This window comes from Macaca nemestrina, chromosome 15 (assembly GCF_043159975.1).
Source record: "Macaca nemestrina isolate mMacNem1 chromosome 15, mMacNem.hap1, whole genome shotgun sequence".
Lineage (NCBI taxonomy): Eukaryota > Metazoa > Chordata > Mammalia > Primates > Cercopithecidae > Macaca > Macaca nemestrina.
Window position 1 is genome coordinate 51584395 of NC_092139.1, and position 24908 is coordinate 51609302.

Genomic DNA, 24908 nt, shown 5'->3' on the forward strand with positions numbered 1-24908 from the left:
TGTGTAGGATTTAGGGAGTTACTGTTTCCTTCTTTATACCGTTTGTATTTTCCACAATGAGCACATTCTATTTTTAATTGTCAGGAAAACAAATGAGTGTTTTTTAAGCAAGCAATTTAGAAGCGTGTTTGGTTGCCTTCAGCATTTTTCAGGGCCTCAGCTCTTTTCTGGGGCCAGCTTTTCAGCCACTCTTCTCTCCGTTCTTTTGCTCTCTGAGTGGAGTTCTCTGCCTTCCACCCTTTGCGTCTGTCCTTTGAAAATGGGAGCGAATCACAGTTGCTTGTGCAAACCACACCAGCCTCCTTAGATCCTCTCGATTTTCCTTCTCACTGGGAATATTTTTCATCAGAATTTATTCTCCCAAACTAAGAAATGGACCTCCTGTCCCCACTGATCTGATGCACTGAGAACACGCCATCATTTCCCCAGTATTCTTGCCCAAAAATACTCACAACGTGAGTCTTATCATGAGGAAACATCAGGCAGACCCAAACTGAGGGACATTATGCAAGAAAACTGTGTGGACTCTTCCAAAATGTCAATGTCATGAAAGACAAAGAAAGCCCAAGGAACTGTCGCCGATTGGAGGAGATTAGAGACAGGGCAACTAACTGCAGCATGTGGTCTGGGATATTGTGTTGCTATAAAGGACATTACTGGGACAGTTGGTGACATCTGAATCTGAATATGGTCTGTAGATTAGCTAATTGTATTGAATCAGTGTTCGTTTCCTGACTTAGTCATTGCACTGTGGCTGTGTAGCAGAATGTCCTTTACTTTTCAGGAATTATACACTGAAGCTTTGGGAGATAGAGGACATCATATCTGCAATTTACTCTCCTATGTTCACAAAAATATATATATTTGTACACAGAGACAGAGAAAACAGTAAGGCAAATGTGGCAAAATGTTAATATTTGGGGAATGTCGGTGAAGAGTTTAAAAAAAAAATCCCTTTTTTCTGTTCTTAGAATTTTTCTGTAAGTCCCTTTGCTTCTGACCTCTGGGTTAATGCAGTTGACACAAGAGCCTGACTCCTAGGCTGTGAGCTGACTAATTCTTTGCTTGATGCTCTTAACCTTGGACTGTGTCCTCCCCCTGATTTAGCCCCTGTAGAGACAGCGAGCAGGAAGACCAGTTTGGTGAATAATCAATCCGCTGTCAGTGCCACCATCACCACCAGCAGGGGCAGAGGGACTTTCACTGAGCCCTCACTATGTAAGTCGATGCTCCCATACCCTGAGTGCCTCACACAGTACTTCACTCAGTCCTCACAGTAGTCTTCTGAGGTTGGTATTACAATCCCTAATCTACAGATGGAGAAACTGAGGCTCAGAGAGATGAACTCACTTACCTAACATCACAGCAGCTATGAAGTGGCAAGGCCAGAATTGACCCACAAATTTCTAGGACTCTGCAGTCTTACACTAATCTGCTCTGACACTGGTAAGGAGACCGACTGGCTGTACTCTGTTCTGACATTTTCTCTCCTGATTCTCCTTTGCTGAAATAATAGAAACAAAAATGATTCTACCGGCCATAAAAAAATGATATCCTGTCATTTTCAACAACATGGATGAACTTGGAGGACATCATATTAAGTGAAATAAGCCAGATGCAGAGAGACAAACACCGCATGATCTCACTCATATATGGAATCTTAAAAAAAAAAAAATTGATCTCATAGGAGAAGAATCAGAGAGTCGAACAGTGGTTACCAGAGCCCGGGAAGGGCAGGGGAGAGTGGACGATGGGGGAGAGGTCAGTTGGCAGGTACAAATTACAATTAGATGGGAGGCATAAATTCTGGGGTTCTGTTACACAGTAGGGTGGCTATGGTTAACAGTAAGATATTGTATATTACAAAATAGCTAGAAGAGAGGCTTTTGAATGTTCTCACCACAAGGAAATGATAAATGCATTAGGTGATTGATATGCTAACTACGCTGATTTGACCATTATACAACGTATGTATTAAAACATCAAACTGCACCCCATACATATGTACAATGACAATGTGTCAATTGTCAAAACTAATTAATTTTAAAAAAATATTATAAAGCTATGATGTTCCATAGAGTGACCATATGTAGCTGTTTAAATTTAATAAGGCTGGGCATGATGGCTCATGCCTGTTATCCCAGCACTTTGGGAAATCAAAGCAGAGAATTGCCTGAGGCCATGTGTTCAAGACCAGCCTGGGCAACACAGTGAGATCCATCCCTAGAAAAAATAATTTTAAAATTAGCTGGACGTGGTGATGCTTGCCTGTAGTCCTAGCTTGACTGGAATTTGAGGCTGCCGTGAGCTATGGCACGCCACTGCACTCCAGCCTGGGCAACCAAGTTAAGCTCTGTCTCTAAAAATTTATCAATTAATTAATTAAAATTAAGTAAAATCTGAAATTCAGTTTCTCAGTCTCACCACATTTCAACTGCTGACTAGCTCCATGTGGCTCCAATTATTGGACAGAGCAGATTGTAAAACGTTTCTAACACGGCAAAAAGTTCTATTGGACGATGCCATTCCAAAAACTTTTACATGTGTTCATGAAGATACAAAAAATGAAAAATAAACAAAAAAATTTACATACCCTTCACTGACCAAGATAACTTTTTATTCACAGTTAACTTATTTTTAAGATAAAACTTCGAACACAAAATTGACTTTAACACTGTTCTCATTCGTCACACAGAAACCAACATTTCAGCCGCGGCAGCATCAGGTGTTAGAGAGAGACACCTCCTGGCAGCACATGGAATTACAACCTAGCACAATCAGACACTGGAACCAGCCAGGGACTGGGCTTCAGCAGCCTTGGGTGGAATACCAGGGGATTCACAAGAATGGGAGAAAATCCCATACCAAGAAACAATCATGGATAACGCACCAGGAAGACATACTTGGTTACAAAAGCCCATCCAAGGCCTGGCGCAGTGGCTCACGCTTGTAATCCTAGCACTTTTGGAGGCTGAGGCAGGCAGATCACTTGAGGTCAGGAGTTCAAGACAAAAGCCCATCCACCACAAGACTTAAATCTCCAGTGTCACATCCCTCACGCCATGTATGGCTCCACGGAGATACATAATAATAAGTGTTAGTCATTTGAATAAATACATGATTGATTGATTAATTCTGATTATTTCAGAACTCTACCATTGAGCATTTTATTGTCTTCTTTAACATTCTTTTTCAGTTTCACACATATTATGAAGGTAATGTAGAGCTGGGATTTACTGCTTCAAACAACTTAGCTGACACAGAAGTCTTCAATGATCAAGGAATGTCTGGACTTTAACAAAATCATCAAGAACAAGAAAACATCAAGACGTTTGAGTTTCTGGTAAAGCATAAAAAGATGTTCCTGGCTAGGCATGGTGACTCATGCCTGTAATCCCAGAACTTTGGGAGGCTGAGGACAGATCGCTGGAGGCCAGGAGTTTGAGACCAGCCTGGCCAACATGGTGAAACCCGTCTCTACTAAAACTACAAAAGGTAGCCAGGCATGGTGGTGTACATCTGTGATCTCAGCTACTCAAGAGGCTGAGGCAGAAGAATTGCTTGAACCCGGGACACGGAGGTTGCAGTGGGCTGAGATCATCCCACTGCACTCCACCCTGGGCGACAGAGTGAGACTCTGTCAAGAAAGAAAAGAAAGAAAGAAAGAAAGAAAGAAAGAAAGAAAGAAAGAAAGAAAGAAAGAAAGAAAGAAAGAAAGAAAGAAAGAAAGAAAGAAAGAAAGAAAGAAAGAAAGAAAGAAAGAAGGAAAGGAGGAAAGGAGGAAAGGAGGAAAGGAGGAAAGGAGGAAAGGAGGAAAGGAGGAAAGGAGGAAAGGAGGAAAGGAGGAAAGGAGGAAAGGAGGAAAGGAGGAAAGGAGGAAAGGAGGAAAGGAGGAAAGGAGGAAAGGAGGAAAGGAGGAAAGGAGGAAAGGAGGAAAGGAGGAAAGGAGGAAAGGAGGAAAGGAGGAAAGGAGGAAAGGAGGAAAGGAGGAAAGGAGGGAGGAAGGAAGGACATTCCCGTTTTTTCTTTTTTCCTTTTGCCCAAGATGGTAGAAATGAAAGATGGCTTACTGGATTGGAAAATGGATTGGACCCTAAATTATTCTTTATCCACTCGGTCCACAGATACTGATTGGGCCTCTTGGTAGCCAGATGGCGGGACGATGAGTAGCGCTGGAGGCCACTTAACTGAGTTGTGCGCACAGAATAACGCAATGCACACAAGGTTTATCTCCAGGAACTCATCCCAGGCAGAACAAGTGCTCAGCAGAGATCTGGGCTGGTGAGGGCAACTTGTGGTCCCTGACTCTTCTGAGGACCTGGGGATCCAGGTTCAGGGAGACAACGCTATTGGATACAAATCTTGAATTTAAAGAAATTGGGATGTAAATAATAGTGCAGTCCCCGGGGCTTGTAGAGTACTCCAGTGCCAGGAGAGGTTTTCCATGGGATTCAAGCAGGCTAATCAGCAAGACTGAATCTGGGCTGTCTTAGTGAGCCATGGCCTGAGGCTACTTATGGGCCACCTGTCCAGAATTGGAGGGGTCCCAGGGTCTTGTGTAGCTTCAGAGAGATGGAATAGTAAAGAGGATCATGCATTGCAAAGTCCACAACAGCCCCCCAAAACAAGGACAGTCCCCTTATTTGATGAACTTTTGTTGGGTTCCTGTCTTGTGCTGAGCTGTGCGCTAGGTTCTGGGGAGACAGAGACCAATAAGCTTCAGAGATCTGAGATGTAGAGTCCTTTTCTCCCTCATCACTTTCTTCACAAACCCACTTCAGTTTCCTCTTAACTGCTGGCATGAATAAGGTGCTATTTCATAACCCTTTTACCTTTATTAAAGGTGTCGGGTATCCAACAGGAAAAAAATATGCACAAATGAATTTAAAAGGCATTCACACAAAAGGATATCCAAATGGCCAGTAAGTTTATAAAAAGATGCTCAACATCAGCCAGGCGCGGTGGCTCATGCCTGTAATTCCAGAACTTTGGGAGGTCGAGGTGGTGGATCACTTGAGGTCAGGAGTGTAAGACCAGCCTGGCCAACATGGTGAAACCCTGTCTCTACTAAAAACACAAAAAATTAGCCAGACATGGTGGCACACGCCTGTAATCCCAGCTACTTGGGAGGCTGAGGCAGGAGAATCACTTGAACCCAGGAGGTGAAGGATGCAGTGAGCCGAGATTGTGCCAGCGCACTCCAGCCTGGGCAACAGAGCAAGACTCTGTCTCAGAAAAAAAAAAAAAAAAAAAGATGCTCAACCTCAATGGTTACATGGAAATGCAAATTAGACCCACAATATGCCATGACTATACACTCACTAGAATGACTAAAATTAAATCTCTGAAAATATCAAGCATTGGTGAGGATGTGGAGGAAGTGAACTCTTACATGCTGCTGGTGGAAGTATAAACCAGTATAAGCACTTTGGAGAACCATTTGGCAGTTTCTTCTAAAATTAAACATGCACTCACCATGTGACCAAGCAGTTCCACTCCTGGGTATATACCCTGAAAGAAATGAGTGCTTACGCACACCAAAAAACATGTACAAAAATGTGCATTGTCACTAAATTGGTAACAGCCAAAAACTAAATACAACCCAAATGCCCAACAACAGAAGAATAGATAAATACATTTCGGTGTACAGCACAGCAAGAAAAATGAATGAGTTGCTCTTACAATAAATACACGTGAATCTCAAAAACACAATATTGATTGCAAGAAATCAGACAAGGCAGGCACAGTGGCTCACACCTGTAATCCTAGAACCTTGAGAGGCTGAGGCCAGAGAATCCCTTGAGTCTAGGAATTTAAGACCAGCCTGGGCAACATAGGCTGATCCCATCTCTACAAAAAAAAAAAAAAAATTTAATTAGCTGGGTGTGGTGGTGTACACCTGTAGTCCCAGTTCCCCGAGAGGCTGGGGTGGGGGGACCTCTTAAGCCCAGGAGTTCAAGGCTGTAGTGAGCTATGATCACACAACTGCACTCCAGCCCAAGTGACAGAGGAGAAAGACCCTTAAAAAAAAAAAAAGGCAAGACTTATCTACATATGTTGAGAGAGGTCAGAATAGTGTCTACTTGTTTAGGGCAGTGGGAGATGGGGATTGAGTGAGAAAGGACCTGAAGGAACTTACTAGGATGATGGAAATGTTCTCTATCCTGATCTGGGTGGTGGTTACATAGGTGTGTACATAGGTAAAAATTCACTGAGCATCCACTGAAGATTTATGCATTTTACTTTATGCAAATTATGCATCAATAAAAGAGTAAAAACAATCAAAACTCTTAGGTGACCTGATATAAGCATGGCTGATACATAAAAAGCTTGCATATGTTACAATGAATACAGTCATTTGGGAATTTAATATAATTTTGTAACAGCCTCAGAAACAGTCACATTCCAGAGGCCCTTGGCAACAGCTTCAATGCTTAGTGCTCTCCAGCACCAAAAGGGACGTATCCCTTTCCAACCAAGGGGGCTATGGCCCTGCCCAGAGCTCTCAAGGGATCCACCTTTCTGGGTCGAACTCTCACAGCTCCCAGAGCACCTGAGGCCAAGCATGTGAGCTGCCAGCAGGCCCCAGCACCCTGCGATGCCAGACCTGCTCAAACTTGGAGAGGGTCCTACAGGTCCTTGGAGGAAAATTATAAGCCCCAAGTACACTAGACATGCGGAGTTTGCTTGTGATGAAAACTTAGCTGAAGGAAGAAGCCCTTTAGGAGGATCCTTCTTGTCTTCTGCAGATGTGCGGCTTTAGCCATGCTGCAACACAGACCATGGACCAGGAGCTCCCAACCTCGGCTGCACAACAGAGGGGAGCGTTGGAACATGGGATGCCCAGACTGCCTGACCCACACTAGCTGAATTAGAATTTTTAATGTGGTGTTTCTCAGAGGGCCCCCAGGAGCCACAGCAACATTGTCACCTGGGAACCTGTTAGAAATGCACATTTTCAGGCCCCACTTCAGACCCACTGAATTCCGTGGCTGGCCCCGGCAATCTTTGTTCTGACTGTTCTAGCAGCCCCTGCCTGGAGTTCTGATGCATGTGCAAGCGTGGGACCTAATTAGAAACTGCATTTCTAGCAAGTTTCCAGGTGGTGCAGATGCGGCTGCTCTGGGGACCACACTCTGAAAACCTCCAGAGTCTAACTGTATAATGGGTAGAGCCAAGCTCTGGGAGAGAGTGGGGGAAATTAAAAGCTACCCAGGTGAGTGGCTCTGTTGCAGGTGAGAGTAATTAGCATTGCCATGGAAGCTCATCATCTCATCTGACAAGAGGTACACACCTGGAGAGGGAGCTCACACAGGTGAGAGCGTTACAGGAGAAGAAATACCATCTCCTCAATTTGACCTGTCTGGGGTCTCTTTTCATTTCCATAACACTGCAATTTGGGGTTCCTGGTAAGGCAGGATTTAGGTTCTAGGTGCCTACCCCTGAGAATTTGTTCTGGCAATATTGAAGCTGGAGATGTTTTTGTTAGAACACTTTGCACAAAAGCCTCTATGGGGAGGGGGACCTGATTTTACCTTAAAAAGTTAATTTTATTGCCCAAGATAGATGAGATTTAGAAGGGGAGAGGAAGTAAAGCAGGAATAAAGCGAATGAAAAGAAGAGATGATGTGCAGGGCTGGGGAGGAGAGGGCAGATGGGGAGGAAGAGAAAGAACCGTGAGAGAAGGACTGAAAGATCGTCTCTCCTTTCCAAGGAGCATCCACCCTCTCTCTTTTTTAAAAAAATGAGTACTGAGAAAGGTTTTACGCAAGACTGGATACAAGAGCTGGGCAAGCTGATGTGCAAAGCAGGAAAGCAAAGGATTGAAAGGAGTTAAAGTGCTCTCCTTGGCAGCACATATATACAATTGGAATGAAGGCGGGGGCACTGTGGCTCACGTCGGTAACCCCAGCACTTTGGGAGGCTGAAGTGGGTGGATCACTGGAGGCCAGGAGTTCGAGACCAGTCTGGCCAACATGGTGAAACTCCGTTTCTACTAAAACTACAAAAACTAGCCGGGCGTGGTGGTGCTTGCCTGTAATTCCAGCTACTCGGTAGGCTGAAGCAGGAACCCAGAAGGCACAGGTTTCAATGAGCCGAGATCACGCCACTGTACTCCAGCCTGGGTAACAGAGTGACACTCTGTCTCTAAATAAATAAATAAAATTGGAACAATACAGAGAAGATTAGCATGGCCCCTGCAAGGATGACACGCAAATTCATGAAAAGTTCCATATCAATAAAAATTATTTTAAAAATTTTTTTAAAGAATTAGTTAAAGGAGACCCCAAAGGAGTGAGCGGGGCTAAAGGCCAGGCCTACCATGGCAGAGGGTCGGACTTCATCAGGGTGAAAACTTACTGCTCTGAAAAGCCAAATTACAGACTGGGAGAAAATGTTCACAGCATCTGTATCTGAAAAAGGATTTGCATTCCAAATACATAAAGAATCCATACAACTCACTAATAGGAAGGCAAACAGTGAAAACTGAGCAAAAGACATGAACAGACACTTCACAAAGACCCTTCACAAAGGACATGCAAATTGCCAGCACCCACAGGAAGAGATGCTCACCCTCAGTAGTCTTCAGGGAGATGCAGAATGAAACCACAGTAAGATGTACCTCACACCACAAGCATGGCTGAAATTAAAAAGATGTGTAATACCAGTGTTGGTTAGAATGTAGGGCAGCTGAAACTCTCCTAGCTCACTGGCAAGAACTTAAAATAGTACAGGTTGGATGCAGTGGCTCACGTCTGTAATCCCAGCACTTTGGGAGGCCAAGGCAGGCAGATTACTTGAACCCGGGAGTTTGAGACCAGCCTGGGCAACATGGCAAAACCCCATCTCTACAAAAATACAAAAAAAAATAGCTGGGTGTGGTGGCTCACATCTGTAATATCAACCACCCCAGGAGGCTGAGGTGGGAGAATCACCTAAGCCAGGGAGGTCGAGGTTGCAGTGAGCCATGATCACACTACTGCTCTCCAGCCTGGGTGATAGAGTAAGACCCTGTCTCAAAAAATAAAAATACAAATAAAATAAAATAGTACAACTGCTTGGGAGAACTACTGGAGTTTATTTTAAATCTAAACAAACACCCACCATATGACCCAGCAATTCTACTGTTATATATTTACTGAAGTGCAATAAAAACATAGGCCCACAAAATGACCTGTACACAAATGTGAATAGGCATAAGTAGCTAGTAGCCACCATAGTGCTGTTTCATTTGATTGCTCAAAAGCTGGTGGAAGTCTACACTGGAAATAATAGGTTGTCTTTTTAAAAGGCTTGTATCCAAATGTGCATAACAGCTTTATTCATAATTGCTAAAAATTGGAAACGATTCAAGTAATCCATCAACTAGGAAATGGGTAAACAAAATTTGGTCTCTTCATAGAAAGGGATAGTAATAAAAAGATTGAAATTACTAATAGATGCAACAACATGGATGAGTCTTAAAATCACTGTGTAAAATAAAAGCTGGATGCAAGAGTGCCTACCATATGATTCCATTTACATAAAAATTTTTTTTTTTTTTTTTTTTTTTTTTTTTTTTTTTTGAGACAGAGTCTCGCTCTGTCGCCCAGGCTGGAGCGCAGTGGCCGGATCTCAGCTCACTGCAAGCTCCACCTCCCGGGTCCACGCCATTCTCCTGCCTCAGCCTCCCAAGTAGCTGGGACTACAGGCGCCCGCCATCTTGCCCGGCTATTTTTTTGTATTTTTTTTTTAGTAGAGACGGGGTTTCACCGTGTTAGCCAGGATGGTCTCGATCTCCTGACCTCGTGATCCACCTGTCTCGGCCTCCCAAAGTGCTGGGATTACAGGCTTGAGCCACCGCGCCCGGCCTACATAAAATTTTTAAACAAACAGAACGAATTTATAGTTACACAAAGCAGATGAACGATGAACTGGGACTGAAGGGACTGCAAGTGGGGAACTAAAACACTTTCTGGGGTGATGGACAGGTGTTCTATCTTGTTTAGGTGTATGCATTTGTCAAGTCATCCGACTGAATGCTTAAAATGTATGAATGAATTTTATTGTATGTAAATTATAACTCAATAAAATTTATTAAAATGAATTGGCCAGTACAGTGGCTTATGCCTGTAACTCCAGAACAGCACTTTGGGAGGCTGAGGCAGGTGGATCACCTGAGGTCAGGAGTTCGAGACCAGCCAGGCCAACATGGTGAAACGTTGTCTCTACTAAAAATACAAAAAAAAAAAATTAGCCGGGCTTGGTGGCAGGCACCTGTAATCCCAGCTACTCAGGAGGCTGAGGAAGGAGAATCGCTTGAACCCAGGAGGCAGAGGTTGCAGTGAGCCAAGATTGCACCATTACACTCCAGCCTGAGTGACCGGACAAGACTCCATCTCAAAACTAACTAACTAACTAACTAACTAAATAAATAAATAAATAAAATGAATCAAAAATAAAAATATAAAAAATAGCAAAAAAGAAAAAAGGACAAGAATAAAATAAAAATAGAGAAAAGAAAAATAAAGAAAAAAATAAGAGACTTTGTGGTAAAAATAATAAAACAGTAAAATAGGAAGAACACATAGAATGGGAAGAGAGATGGACCAAGGTGAAAACCGTGAAGAGCTGTCGAACTTGAAGAATAGAAAAGGAAGAATGAGCAGAGATGCACAGGCAGAGGTCAGAATGAAGTCCTCTGGGGGTCGAAGAAGTAAGAAACTTGGCGGCCACAGACAGCAGAGAGTCAAAAGAGCCAAGGGGGCCAGCCAGTAAGATTAACGCCTGGAGAGGGCTGTAGGATGGGGCTCGAGTGGAGAAGTCAGTCCTGAGAGGCCAGTTCTGAAGGTGGGTTGAGGGGTTGGTGACTTGGGCTGAGGGAGCTGAGAGGGAGCCTTCAGCAGCTTTGTCAGGGAGCTTGGGGAAGCAGAGTGAGCTCCAACAGGAGGCTGCTAGGAGAACCCCTGGGAAAATCCACCTGGTGGCCTGAATCTCCTGACGCTGTCTTTCACATCTTCATTCCTACACAGGGATAGATATTGCTATTTTCACCACTGCCCCTGCGCAAGGTGCGCTAAAAGTCCCCATGCCCCTTTTCCATAAGAAGTTTATTGTATGTTGACACCGAGGAAAGCTAAATAAGCCAGGTGAATTCCCCACCCCAAATTCCTAGGGATGCCGCTGGCTTGCCCCCACTGAATCCGTCTTTCCCGCCTGCCTGCATTGCTGGTGGGAATGTACTTTGGTTCTACTTCCATGGGAGCCAGTTTGGCAAAAACTATCAGAACTACAAATACACACTGGAGGTACAAATACAATAGGAGGTATTTATTCTACAGATAAACTTGTACATGGATGAAACCATGTATAGTTATTTGTTGCCTCACTGCGATGCTGTTTGATCAAAACACCCAAATACCCCTCAACAAGGCCATTAGATAAATACTAATTTTTTTCTTTTTTTGAGGTGGGGTTTCACTCTTGTTGCCCAGGCTGGAGTGCAATGGCGTGATCTCGGCTCACTACAACGTCTGCCTCCTAGGTTCAAGTGGTTCTCCTGCCTCAGCCTCTCAAGTAGCTGGGATTGCAGGCACCCATCACAACACCCAGCTAATTTTTGTATTTTTAATAGAGACAGGGTTTTGCCATGTTGGCCAGACTGGTCTTGAACTCCTCACCTCAGGTGATCCACCCACCTCAGCCTCCTGAAGTGCTGAAATTACAGGTGTGAGCCACCTTGCGTGGCTGTTTGTTTTTTTTGTTTGTTTGTTTTTTGTTTTTTTTTTTTGAGACAGAGTCTTGTTCTGTCGCCCAAGTTAAAGTGCAGCAGCACAATCTCGGCCCACCTTGACCTCTGCCTCCCAGTTTCAAGCAAGTCTCATGTCTCAGCCTCCCAAGTAGCTGGGATTACAGATGTGCAGAGCTCTGCCAGGGGACATACCTCTTAATACTGGTGCATTTCATTTCAACAGGAATTTTGGAGGGGATTGAATATTTATTGTACTTTATTCATAATTTAATATTTATTTGAAAATGTATAGCCACATGCATGCAATGGATACTATTCAGGCACAAAAAAACAGGATTATCTCTATATACAGACATCAAAAGTCTTCCAAGTTATATTACCAAGTGAAAAAAAAGCAAGATGCATAACAGTTATATAGTACAAAATGTTTTTCCTTTTTCTTTTTCTTTTTTTTGAGACAGAGCCTTGCTCTGTCACCCAGGCTGGAGTACAGCTACATAATCTTGGCTCACTGCAATCTCTGCCTCCCAGGTTTAAGTGATTCTCATGCCTCAGCCTCCCAAGCAGCTGGGACTACAGGCATGCACCACCTCACCTGGATAATTTTTGTATTTTTAGTAGAGACAGGGTTTTGCCATGTTGGCCAGGCTGGTCTCAAACTCCTGACCTCAAGTGATCCTCCCGCCTTGGCCTCCCAAAGCGCTGGGATTACAGGTGTGAGCCACCGTGCCCAGCCTACAGTACAAAATCATTTGTTGGTTTTTTTTTTTTAAGGTATATGTATGGAAGCCTGGTGTGGGAGACTTACACCTCCCAGCACTTTGGGAGGCCAAGGCAGGAGGATTGCTCGAGCTCAGGAGTTTGAGACCAGCCTGGCCAGCATGGCGAAATCCCATCTCTACAAAAAATACAAAAAAAAGTCAAGTGTGGTGGTGAGTGCCTGCAGTCCCAGCTACTCAGGAGGCTGAGGTGTGAAGGTCACTTGAGCCCAGGATGTTGAGGCTACAGTGAGCTGTCATTATGCCACGGCGTTCCAGCATGGGCGACAGAGCAATATCTTGTCTCAAAATTTTAAAAAAGGTGTACGGGGTAGGATGTAAAATAATATATTTGTTTATATACACCCTCCCCCATAAAGTCTTTGCAGGTGTTGGGGAATACAAACTTTACTCTCAGTTTCAATACCTGGGGGACTGCAAATTAAACTGAGAAAAGACAGATTAGCAAGAAAAAAAGAGTTTAATTACCAGACACATGCATAGACCCATGAAAGTGCTCAATGATGGAGTGATTAGAACTGGGGGCTTATATGCCTTAGAAGGGGAATAGGAGGGCTACCATGGGAAGAACAAATAGGTTTACAAATGGGTTTTCAGGAGAAGAAACAGGATATTTTAGAAGTTTGTGATGAGGTTTATTTATGCAGGTGCTAATGGTCTCTGTGTCTTCTTCATGGCCATGAAATTCCCCTAAATAAAAGATTTGTGGTAGGTTTATTCTTGGTTCCTCTACTGAAAGTGGAAGCTGTCCCAAAGGCAGAATGTATGGCAGTCTTCAGTTCCAAGTGGGCCGCACACAGAAGGATACACGAGAAACTGATAATAGTGGTTACACATTTGAAGGGCAGGGGATAGAGGTGAATGAAAACCAAGAAGTTGTGAGCAGGGCCTCGGGAAGACGTTTTTAGAAATTTTTTTATCTTTATTTTTTAAATTTTAGAAAGATATGGATATATTGCCCATTCAAAAACAAACAAACAAAAAACCCTAGGTTCTAAGAGTGATTCTAATTTATTTAAGGAGTGGTTTCCCCCTATTTAGGAGAAAATGGATCGTGCCTCATTAGCAAGGCCTAGTGGGAGTCAGCCCTGAGGGAGGTGCAGGAGATTTTATCATCATCTTTGTCAGCATCACTGCACTTTCTACAGAGAAGGTTACAGAACAGGGTCAGGTCGCCCTTTCTACTTTGCTTGGAGGGACGCTTACGCTTAAGCGAGTGTCAGCTGTCAGTCCCAAGACCTCTGTCTCCCCAGTCTCCTCCAGCCTCCAGAAAAACAAAGGCAGCTGTGGAGGGTAGAGGATGGGCTGGGGGTGGGACCCAAGACCCCCTGGACAATGGAAACCTTTCCCCTTCAAGCAGACGTCAGGATTATTATTTGCACTTTGCATGTGGAAAAGAAGGACTGTAAAACTCTGACGAATGCCTGCATCTTGTTCTAAAATTCCTGACTTGTTGCCAATAAAAGAATCAAAGAGCTTTCTAGCTCAGAGAAAAAACTGCTGCTAATTTGAAGAAGATTCCAGAATAGAAATTCAAGGTCAACCAAAGGTTTTTCAGACAGAGTTGGTGAGCAGGTCTTACGTGGCCGGAAATTCAAAGATATAAACCAGAGAAAGAAGAGATCAAAGCTCTTGTCCTGGGGACACATTAAAAACTAGATTTGGACACATCTCAGTTCTGGAGCCAAGCAATTCCTCCCTCAGGGTGTCAAAACTAGCCTTCCCCTCAGCCTAGAGCCCTCCTCTCTAAACCTCCTTATTCTGGCCCTGTCTTCTCACCTTGGTCTCATTTTGGTCTCTTTGAGGTAGATCAGCAGGACTCACTTTCTGAGCACCTGTAAGGACCCTGGTGATCAAAACCAGGATGCAAGGTCAGGCGTGGTAGCCTGTGATTCCAGCACTTTGGGAAGCCAAGGTGGGTGGATCACTTGAGGTCAGGAGTTCAAGACCAGCCCAGCCAACATGGTGAAACCCCGTCTCTATTAAAAATTCAAAAGTTAGCCAGGTGCAGTGGCGCGTGCCTGTAATCCCAGCTACTCAGGAGGCTGAGGCTGGAGAATTGCTTGAACCCGGGAGGCGGAGGTTGCAGTGAGCCAAGATCATGCCACTGCACTCCAGCCTGGATGACAGAGAAAGACTCCGTCATACGCAAACACACACACACACACACACACACACACGCACACACACACAGAGGATGCAGTAAAGAAGCCAGCTGAAACCAGTACATGGCCACCAAAGTGACCTCTGGCTACCCTCATTTTTCATTACTAAATAGACTCCCACCGGTCCCATGACAGTTTACAAATACCATAGCAATGTACCATGGCAGTGACCCAGAAGTTACCTTATATGGTTCCAGGAACTCTCCACCCTTTTTCTAGAAAATTCTGAATGACTCACCCCTTAATTCGCATATCATTAAGAGTGGGTATAAATATAACTCCAGCAATCCAAGCAGCAGCTCCTGCTCTGACTCCTTCTCCACATTGCTACTGCTGCCTCACACTGCCGCTGTTGCTCAGGACTGCTCTGTGGAGCAGCCACTTTGCTGTACACGGCTCCTCTGGGCTCCTCTGGGCTCCTCTGTCTATGGGATAGCCCTGCCCTGTCTACAGAGCCACCATTTTGCTATACACTATTGCTCTAATAAACTTGCTTTCTTTCAGTGTCAGCTCACTCTTCAATTCTTTCTTGAGCAAAGCCAATAACCCTCCCAGGCTAAGCCCCAATTTTGGGGTTCACCTGCATCAGGTTCAGAAGTCTTCTCTGATCATCCAAAATAGACTGTCCATCCAATGTATTCAACATATTTCCTATTTTATTCTCTTCATAGCACTAACCACAAAAGAATTCTTACTTATTTGCTTATCATCCTTCTCTTCCAACTAGAATGTGCTCTCATGGTACAGTCGTATTGTTTTTCCTCCCTATATCCCCAGTGTTTAGAACAGTTGCTTAGTACACAGCAGGTGCTGCATCAATATAGGCTCAGTTAATGAAAAAATGACTAACAGTTAAACTTGAGATGTCTGTGAAATAGCTAAGGAGTAGTGTCAAGAAGAGAGTTGTCAAGTAGTCAAGTGTGGGAAAGATCCAACCTAGAGGTACATATTTGGGTATTACTGGAACAAACTCGGTTTTTTTTTAAATTGATACAAATTGATGACATCAGCAAATGAGAATTTAAAGAAGGAAGAGTCTGAGCTCTGAGGTGCCCAGAATCTACAGGCTGGGTGGAGAAAAGGGAACAAGCAAAGAAGAGTGAAAGAGATCAGTGAGATAGAAGGAAATCCAAGAGATAAGCTATCCCAGAGGCTAAGAGACAAGACTGTTTCAAGAATGAGGAAGCAGTCACCTATGTGGAACACCACCATTGGAATTGCCAGCATGGAGTTTGTCTGGGCCCTGATAAGAGCAGTTTCAAGGCAGCGGTGGGAGCAGAAACCACTGGTGGATGTGAGGTGAGGCAGTCAGTCGGAGCATTGAGTGTCAATGACTTCAGAAATTTAGCTGAGAAGACCAGCAGATAAATTGGATGTAGCTATAGGCAGATATAGGTCAAAGAAAAGTTCTTAGCCAGGCACAGTGGCTCACACCGGCAATCCTAACAGTTTGGAAGGCCGAAGCAAGTAGATCACCTGAGGTCAGGAGTTTGAGACCACCCTGGTCAACATGGTGAAACCCTGTCTCTACTAAAAACACAAAATTGCTTGAACCCAGGAGGCGGAGCTTGCAGTCAGCCGACATCTCGCCACTGCACTCCAGCCTGGGTGATAGAACGAGACTCCATCTTAAAAAAAAAAAAAAAAAAGAAGAAGAAGAAAAAGAAAGGTTCTTTTTCTGCTCAACTTTTTATTTTGAAAAATGAAAAACCTGCAGAAAAGTTAAAAGGACAGAACAATGAATACTTCCGTACCCTTCACTTTAATTAATCATTTGTCAACCCTTTGCCACATTTAATTTCTATGCACATACCCACATGTATTCATTTTGGGGTAAATCACTGGAAATAAAGTTGCAGAGCCCCCTGTATATCAGCATGCTTTTCCTAAGAACAAGCTCATTCTCCCACATGACCTCATGATATATCCCACTCAAAGAAATTTAGCATCAAAGTTATCTAATAAACAGACCATATTCACATTTCCTCAACTGTTTAAAAATGTCCTTTGTAGCTTTTTTTCTGGTCCACGATCTGATCAAGAGTCATGCATTCCATTTGGTTGCCACGTCTCTGTAGTCTCCTTTAATCAGAAACAGTCCCCTGTATTTTTCTGTCTTTCATGCCACTGACACTGGAGAGTTTGGGTTGGTTGTCACGTAGCATGTCCCATATTCTGGATTGTCCTGATTGTTTCATCATGATTGGATTCAGGTTAAACATTCTTGGCAAGAATATCACAGAGGTGGTGTGAACTCTTAAGGGAGAATCTCTGTTAAAGGTGGACAACACTCAGCCTACTTAAATGCTAACAAAAATGATCCAGTACATGGGGGATAGAAATTGGAAGGAAATTTGGATGACGGGGAAGGAAATTAGAAAAATGAATGAAGTAATGAAGTCTTGAGTTGGCAAGAGAGGTGGCATCAGAGCACAGGTAAAGGGATTTGCCCTGATGCGGAGCAGATGCATTTCGTTGGTTGTAACAGACAATAAGGAGAAGATGGTGACAATGAATATGGTCTGAAATCGGGAGAGTGAGTGTGTTTGGATTTGATGGCTTCTTTTTGGATTTTATGGTCTTCTCAGTAAAATAAGGCAGATCTGCAGGTGAAACTGACTGTAAGAGTAGAAGAGAGGAGGGGAGTTTAGAGGAAGAGAAAGTATGAGAAAGTCATTGGTGGCAGTGGCAAAGTAGGCTTCTTGGAGAAATATAAAAAGCTAGTCACACTGTTAGTGGGAGTGTAAACTGTGGAAAACAGTATTGTGGTTCCTCAAAAAATTAAAATAGAATTACCATATGATCCACCAAGTTCACTTCTGGGTTTATACTCAAAAGAATTGAAATCAGAGCTTTAAGAGATATTCATACACCCTGGTTCACAGCAGCACTATTCACAATAGCCAAGAGCTGGAAGCAACTCAATTGTCTGTCGATGGATGAATAGATAAACAAAATATAGAATATACAATGCAAATTATTCAGCCTTAAAAAGGAAGGACAGCCAGGCACAGTGGCTCATACCTGTTATCCCAGAACTTTGCGAGGCTGAGGCAGGCGGATCACCTGAGGTCAGGAGTTCAAGACCAGCCTGGCCAACATGGTAAACTCCTGTCTCTACGAAAAATACAAAAATTAGCCAGGCGTGGTGGTGCATGCCTTTAATCCCAGCTACTCAGGAGGCTGAGACAGGAGAATCCCTTGAACCTGAGAGGTGGAGGTTGCAGTGAGCCGAGATTGTGCCACCGCACTCCAGCCTAGGTGGCAGATGAGACCTCATCTCAAAAAGAAAAAAAAAAAGTAAAAAAGGAAAGACATTCTGACACATGCTATATCATGAATGAACTTTGAGGACATTATGCTAAATGATATTAACCAGCCACAAAAAGACAAATACTGTATGGTTCCATGTATATGGCATCTCTAGAGTAATAAAATCCATAGAAACAGAAAGTAGAATGGTGATTAGCAGGGGCTTTGTGGAGGAGTGGGCAATGGGGAGATTTTTAATGGGAATAGAGTTTCAGCTTGGAAAGATGAAAAAATTCTGGAGCTTGGTTGAACAGCAATGTGAATGTACTTAACACTACTGAATTGTACACTTAGAACTGGCTGAGGTAAAATTTATGTTGCATGTTTTCTTACCATCATAAACAACCAAACTAACACAAATATACATACACCCATGGAGGGAAAAGAAGTTAGGCAGGCCGTGTTTAGTATCCAGTTGATGCTTGAGATAATTCATTTATAAAGAAATTAGCCGATTAGCTAAGTTGCAAACTTTTCTCCAGCAATATTCTGCTGCTCAGATATGTAGGTAGAGAAGGGAAATATTTGTGTTCATTCAGGATCGGGCTCTACAAAGGGAGAGGGGCCAGGGAGCTGAAGGAGTTTGTGAGGAAGCGTGGTAGATCGTCTTACTGTCCAATAAGTATTTTCTCCTCCTGCCTTCCCCAACCCCAACCCAGGGCATGGAAAAGACTTCCCTGCCCACATTGCCCTTGGGCTTGACCATGTGACTTGTTTTGACCAATCGGCTGGCAGAAGTGTCAGGCTGCCTGTCCCAAGGCTGGACCTTAGGAAGTCTTGCATGTTTCCCTCCTCCTCTTATGCTCCTGCCATCTGCCATGGAAAGAGCTTGCCCCAGCCAGCCACGGCTCCTTCACTGCAGTCCTAGAATAACAGACCCCTGAGCACCAAGCCCAGTTGTTGAGCACCAGACCAGTGGGATTCTTGGTAGGAAGGACACCGTGCTGGGTAAGCCACAGATTTGGGGGCTTCATCAGGTGGATTTCACTATGCATGGAGTTTTATACCCTGTTTCTCTCCCTTGACAAGAGATCTTGAGCATTGGACCAGGTGCAGTGTCTCACGCCTGTGATCCCAGCACACTGGGAGGCCGAGGCTGGCAGGTCACTTGAGGTCAGGAGTTCGAGACCAGCCTGGCCAACACGGTGAAACCCCATCTCTACTAAAAATATAAAAAATTGGCTGAATGTGGTCGCGGGCACCTGTAATCCCAGCTACTTGGGAGGCTGAGGCAGGAGAATCACTTCAACCAGGAGGCAGAGCCGAGATCATGCTATTGCACTCCAGCCTGGGCAACAGAGTGAGACTCCATCTCAAAAAAAAAAAAAGAAAAGAAAAGAGAGAGAGATCTTGAGCATTTAAAACTTCAAGGATATTATTCTCAATGGCTGCATAATATTCCATTTAATAAATAACATAATTTACTGAATGGTTCTCTCATTATTGGGACACTTAGAATTTTCCATGTTTTCATTGTATTACAGGAAATAAAATGAAATAACATTGCAGGAAATATGGTATATAAATTCCAAATACAAGGTATAAATACTTTTAAATTTATATTTTTACCCCAGTAAAATATGCATATGGATTTTAAAAAATCAAACAAAAAATAACAAAAGATTAGTGGATATTTGAACAAAGCCTCTAAAAATCAAGGACAGAAACTGTGAGGTATTGCTAAGATAGCCCCAGTTTCTTCTACCAGGAGGTTGAATTAATAATTTCACCATGGCCGGGCAGGGTGGCTCATGCCTGTAGTCCCAGCACTTTGGGAGGTCGAGGCGGGCAGATCACTTGAGGTTCGAGACCAGCCTGGCCAACATGGCGAAACTCCATCTCTACTAAAAAAAAAAAAAAAAAAAAACACACACACACAAAATTTAGCGGGCGTGGTAGCATGCACCTGTAATCTCAGCTACTTGGTGAGGCTGAGGCATGAGAATCCCTTGAACATGGGAGGCAGAGGTTGTAGTGAGCAGCTAAGATCACGCCACTGCACTCCAGCCTGGGTGACAAAGTAAGACTCTGTCTCAAAATAATAATAATAATTTCACCACCACTGAGATGATCTTGTGACATGCTTTGTCCAACAAAATGAGGTAGAAGTGACATTATACAGTTCTGATCCTGGGTCTCAGGAGGCCTGGGGTTTCTGCCGTGTTGCAAAACCCTGCCCAGCCATCCTGAGAACAGCCCAATCTGGCCTGCCTGATGGAGGATAAGAGACCACATGAAGCAGAGCCAAGTGATACCAGCTGAGTCCTAAAAGCTCTGCCAGCCCCAACTAACCACCAGCTGCCTTTCTACAAGTGAATGACCCCAGGCAAAGTCAACAGAGCCCAATATAAATCAGCAGAACCAATCAACCGACCAACCAGCTGGTAGACTTGTGACTAAAAGCAGATGTTACTTTTATATGTCACTAAGATTTTGTAGTTGTTTATTAGGCAGCGTCATTGTGCCAGCAGATAACCAATACAGGAACCAAAACTTTAAAAACAGGAAAAGCAACTTCCTTCCAGTTTTTAGTCTGACATATGAGGAACTTGGAAGTCATGACTCCATCCTAATAAGTTAAAAAAAACTGAACAAACTAAAAATCAACAACTCTTGGCCGGTTGCAGTGGTTCATGCCTGTAATTCCAGCACTTTGGGAGGCTGAGGTGGGAAGATTGCTTGAGCCCAGGAGTTCGAGACCAGCCTGGGAAACATAGGGAGACTCCGTCTCTACAAAAATAAAAAACAAAAATAAGCTGGATGTTGTGACATGTGCCTGTAGTCCCAGCTACTCAGGAGGCTGAAGTGGGAAGATTGTTTGATTCGGAGGGGGTCAAAGCTGCAATAAGCCGAGACTGAGCCACTGCACTCTAGCCTGGGTGACAGAGTGAGACTATCTCAAAAAAAAAAAAAAAAAAAAAACTTCTTAGATCTGTCACAGAATTGAGGTCACAGGGCAAACCACTGCCTCCGAAACTGGAGAGACAGACAGATCATACAGAGAATCACAACTTATCACTGCAGAGTCACAGGTGCAGAGACCTCCCCAGGAACAAGTACAGGGACAGGAAAACCTGAACTGCAATTTACAAATTGCTGGAGGCTCAGTGTGGATAAGTTCAAGAGTTTAAAACTCCAGGGATGGAGCCAGTCTTGAAGGGCATGCCCACACTTTTGGTTTTTTGTTCGTTTTTTTGTTTGTTTTGAGACAGGGTCTGCCCTTGTTACCCAGGCTGGAGTACAGTGGCACAATCTCGGCTCACTGCAACCTCCACCTCCTGGGTTCAAATGATCCTCTCACCTCAACCTCCTTAGTAGCAGGGATAACAGGCGTGTGCCACCGTGCTCAGCCAATTTTTGTATTTTTAGTAGAGATGGGGTTTCACCACGTTGATCAGGCTGGTTTCAAACTCCTGACCTCAAGTGATCCACCCACCTCGGCCTCCCAAAGTAGCGTGATTACAGGCAGGAGCCACCGCTCCCAGCCACATGCCATACTTTTGTGAGTTTTACCTTCAGGAGTTCTACTGGTTTCTTACAGTAAAGACTGGAGAACAACCCCCTCATGCGGTTTCTTACAAAGCTAACCATTCTCCTACCATACCATTTTCATCAATCATACTCCTTAGTATTTACCCAAAGGAGTTGAAAATCTGTCCGTGCAAATACCTGCATATTGACGTTTATAGCAGCTTTATTTGTAATTGGCAAAAGTTGGAAGCAACCAAGATATTCTTCAGTAGGTGAATGGGTAAATAAACTGGGACATCCAGAGAATGGAATATTATTCAAGACTAAAAAGGAATGTCCTCTCAAGCTATGAAAATATACAGGGGAATCTTCAATGCTTATTACTTAGTGAAATAAGCCAACCCAAAAAGGCCACATGCTATATGATTCTAACTACATGGCATTCAGGAAAAGGCCAAACTATGGAGACACTAGAAAGTTCAATGGTCTCCAGGGTGTGGAAAGGGTAGGGAGGGGTAAACAGGCAGAGGATAGAGGATTTTTAGGGCAGTGAAGCTATTCTGTGTGATACTATAATGATGAATGCATGTCATTATACATTTGTCAAAGCCCAAAGAATGTATAATACCAATAGTGAGCCCTAATGTAAACCTGGACTTTGGGTGATAATGATATGTCAGTGTAGGTTCAACAGTTATCACCATCTACCACCCTGGTGCGGGGTATTGCTGACGCAGGAGACTGTGTGTTGCGGAAGTCTCACACAGACTCCACACACACACCTTTCTCCTCGGAGGAAGGAGGTATATGGTAGCTGTACTTTCCCTTCAATTTTGTTTAAACTGTTCTGAAAAAAAGCGTTCTTAAAAAAAGATCAGGCCGGGTGCGGTGGCTCATGCCTGTAATCCCAGCACTTTGGGAGGACGAGGCAGGCGGATCACAAGATCAGGAGATCGAGACCGTCCTGGCTAACACAGTGAAACCCTGTCTCTACTAAAAATACAAAAAATTAGCCAGGCGAGGTGGCGGGCCCCTGTAGTCCCAGCTACTCAGGAGGCTGAGGCAGGAGAATGGCGTGAACCCAGGAGGCGGAGTTTGCAGTGAGCCGAGATGGTGCCACTGCACTCCAGCCTGGGCGACAGAGTGAGACTCCATCTCAAAAAAAAAAAAAGATCAAAAGTCTCAAAGGAACAATGTAAGCTCCCACCCCAAGAACTTAAAAAAAGAAGAGCAAAATAAACCCAAAGCCAATAAAAGAAAATAATAAAAGCAGAACTCAATGGAAACAAAAACAAAAAAATAATAAAGCCAATAAAACAAGGAGCTGATTCTTGGAGAAAATCAACAAAATTCTCAAAACTTTACCAAGACTGAGAGAGAAAAAAGGAAAACACAAACTACCAATATCAGGAATAAAACAGAGGCTATCCGTAGACATTGCAGACATCGAAAGAATAACAAGAAAATATTACAAACAGGCCCGGCGCGATGGCTCAAGCCTGTAATCCCAGCACTTTGGGAGGCCGAGACGGGCGGATCACCACATCAGGAGATCGAGACCATCCTGGCTAACACGGTGAAACCCCGTCTCTACAAAAAATACAAAAAATTAGCCGGGCAAGGTGGCGGGCGCCTGTAGTCCCAGCTACTCGGGAGGCTGAGGCAGGAGAATGGCGTAAACCCGGGAGGTGGAGCTTGCAGTGAGCTGAGATCCGGCCACTGCACTCCAGCCTGGGTGACAGAGCGAGACTCCATCTCCAAAAAAAAAAAAAAGAAAGAAAGAAAATATTACAAACAGCTTTACGCATGTAAATTTGACAACACAGATTGCACAAAAAGAAAGTAAAATACTCAGAGGTACATCCATCAAAACTTTCTGGCTGGCACGGTGGCTCCGTGAGCTGTGTTCACGCCACTGCACTCCGGCCTAGACAACAGAGTAAGACCCTGTCTCAAAAGTAGAAATTTTTTTAAAAAAACTTGCACAGGATCTGTATGCTGAAACTACAAAATGCCAGCGAAAGAAATCAGAGATCTAAATAAATGGAGAGTCATCACATGTTCATGAATTGGAAGACTCATCACAGAAAAGATGTCAATTCTCCATAAAAATTGCATAGGTTTAAAGAAATACCCATCAAAATCCCAGCAGATCTTTTTTGTAGATATAGACAACATTATTTTAAAATGTATCCAGAAAGGCGAAAGAACTAGAATAGCTAATACAATTTTGAGAAAGAGAAATGAAATGGGAGTAATCAGCCTACGCAATTTCAAGACTTACAGTGCAGCTACAGTAATCAAGACTATGTTGTGCTGGTGGAGGAAGAGACACATAGATCAATGGAACAGAGTAGAGAATCCAGAATTAGATGCACAAAAATATGCGCAACTGATTTTTGACAAAGGCACAAAAACAATTACATGAAGAAAAATTGGCCTTTTCAACAAGTGATACTGGGACAACTGGATAGCCAGAGGCAAAAAATGACCCACCTAAACCCCACACCTTCTACAAAAATTAACTCAAAATGGATTGCAGACTTAAATGAAAAATGTAAAACTATAATACTTTTAGAAATAAAGAACAACTCTAGAGTTTAGGGCTTACACTTGATAGCAAAAGCACTATCTGTAAAAGGAAAAAAACTGTATATTGAACTTTATCAAAATTAAAACTTTTTGCTCTGGGCTAGGTGCAGTGGCTTATACCTGTATCCTGGCACTTTGGGAGGCCAAAGCAGGAGGATCGCTTGAGGCTAGGAGTTCAAGACCAGCCTGGGCAACATGGCGAAATCCCATCTCTACAAAAAATTTTAAAATTAGCCAGGCATGCTGGCATGTGCCTGTAGTCCCAACTACATGGAAAGCTGAGGTGGGTGAATCGCTTGAGCCCAGGAGTCTGAGGCTGCAGTGAGCTGTGATCACACCACTGCACTCCAGCCTAGGTGGTAGAGTGAGACCCTGTCTCAGAAAACTATTGTTACTATTATTATTATTTTGCTCTGTGAAAGACACTGTTGAGAGGGTGAAAGGCCAAGCGGTAAACTAGGAGATAATATTTGTGAATTACTTATTCAACAAAGGACAAGTATTTAGAAAACATAAGGAATCCCTAAAACTCAACGGTATGAAAATAAGCAATCCAGTTAGAATAAAATGGACAAAAAATATGAAGAGATATTTCTCTGAAGAGGATGAACAGATAACAAATCTATGAAAAGAAGCTCAACACTGCCAGCCATCAGGGAGATGCAAATTGAAACCACTATGTGATATTATACACATCTATCAGAATGGCTAAAATACAAAATAGAATAGGGACAACATGAAATGCTGGTGAGGATGTGGAAAAAACAAATGCCTCATACATTGCAGGTGGGAATGTAAAATGAAATAGTCACCCTGGAAAACAGTTTGACAGTTAAAAAAAAAAAAAAAAATCTAAAC

General features: G+C 43.4%; 2 long non-coding RNA genes and 1 pseudogene across 5 annotated transcripts in view; 2 read left to right on the forward strand and 1 right to left on the reverse strand.

Moving 5' to 3' along the window:
* The window catches only part of LOC105486851 (uncharacterized), a 42968-nt gene extending 25263 nt beyond the window's left edge, over positions 1 to 17705 (reverse strand). For 3 of the 4 annotated variants that reach the window (XR_011613553.1, XR_011613552.1, XR_011613551.1), the window contains exons 1-2: positions 16647 to 17705; positions 8575 to 8641 (exon numbers count right to left, since the gene is read on the reverse strand). This is a non-coding gene — a long non-coding RNA (uncharacterized lncRNA). Of the gene's footprint in view, positions 1 to 1354; positions 1505 to 8574; positions 8642 to 16646 lie in introns of all 4 variants that reach the window. The other variant, XR_011613554.1, reaches the window with a different exon arrangement.
* LOC112427572 (U6 spliceosomal RNA) lies at positions 8142 to 8241 on the forward strand (annotated as a pseudogene).
* LOC105486852 (uncharacterized) lies at positions 16986 to 19356 on the forward strand. The gene is made up of 3 exons (XR_011613555.1): positions 16986 to 17111; positions 18814 to 18935; positions 19017 to 19356. It is a non-coding gene; the product is annotated as an uncharacterized lncRNA (long non-coding RNA).
* The last annotated feature ends 5552 nt before the right edge of the window (positions 19357 to 24908 follow it).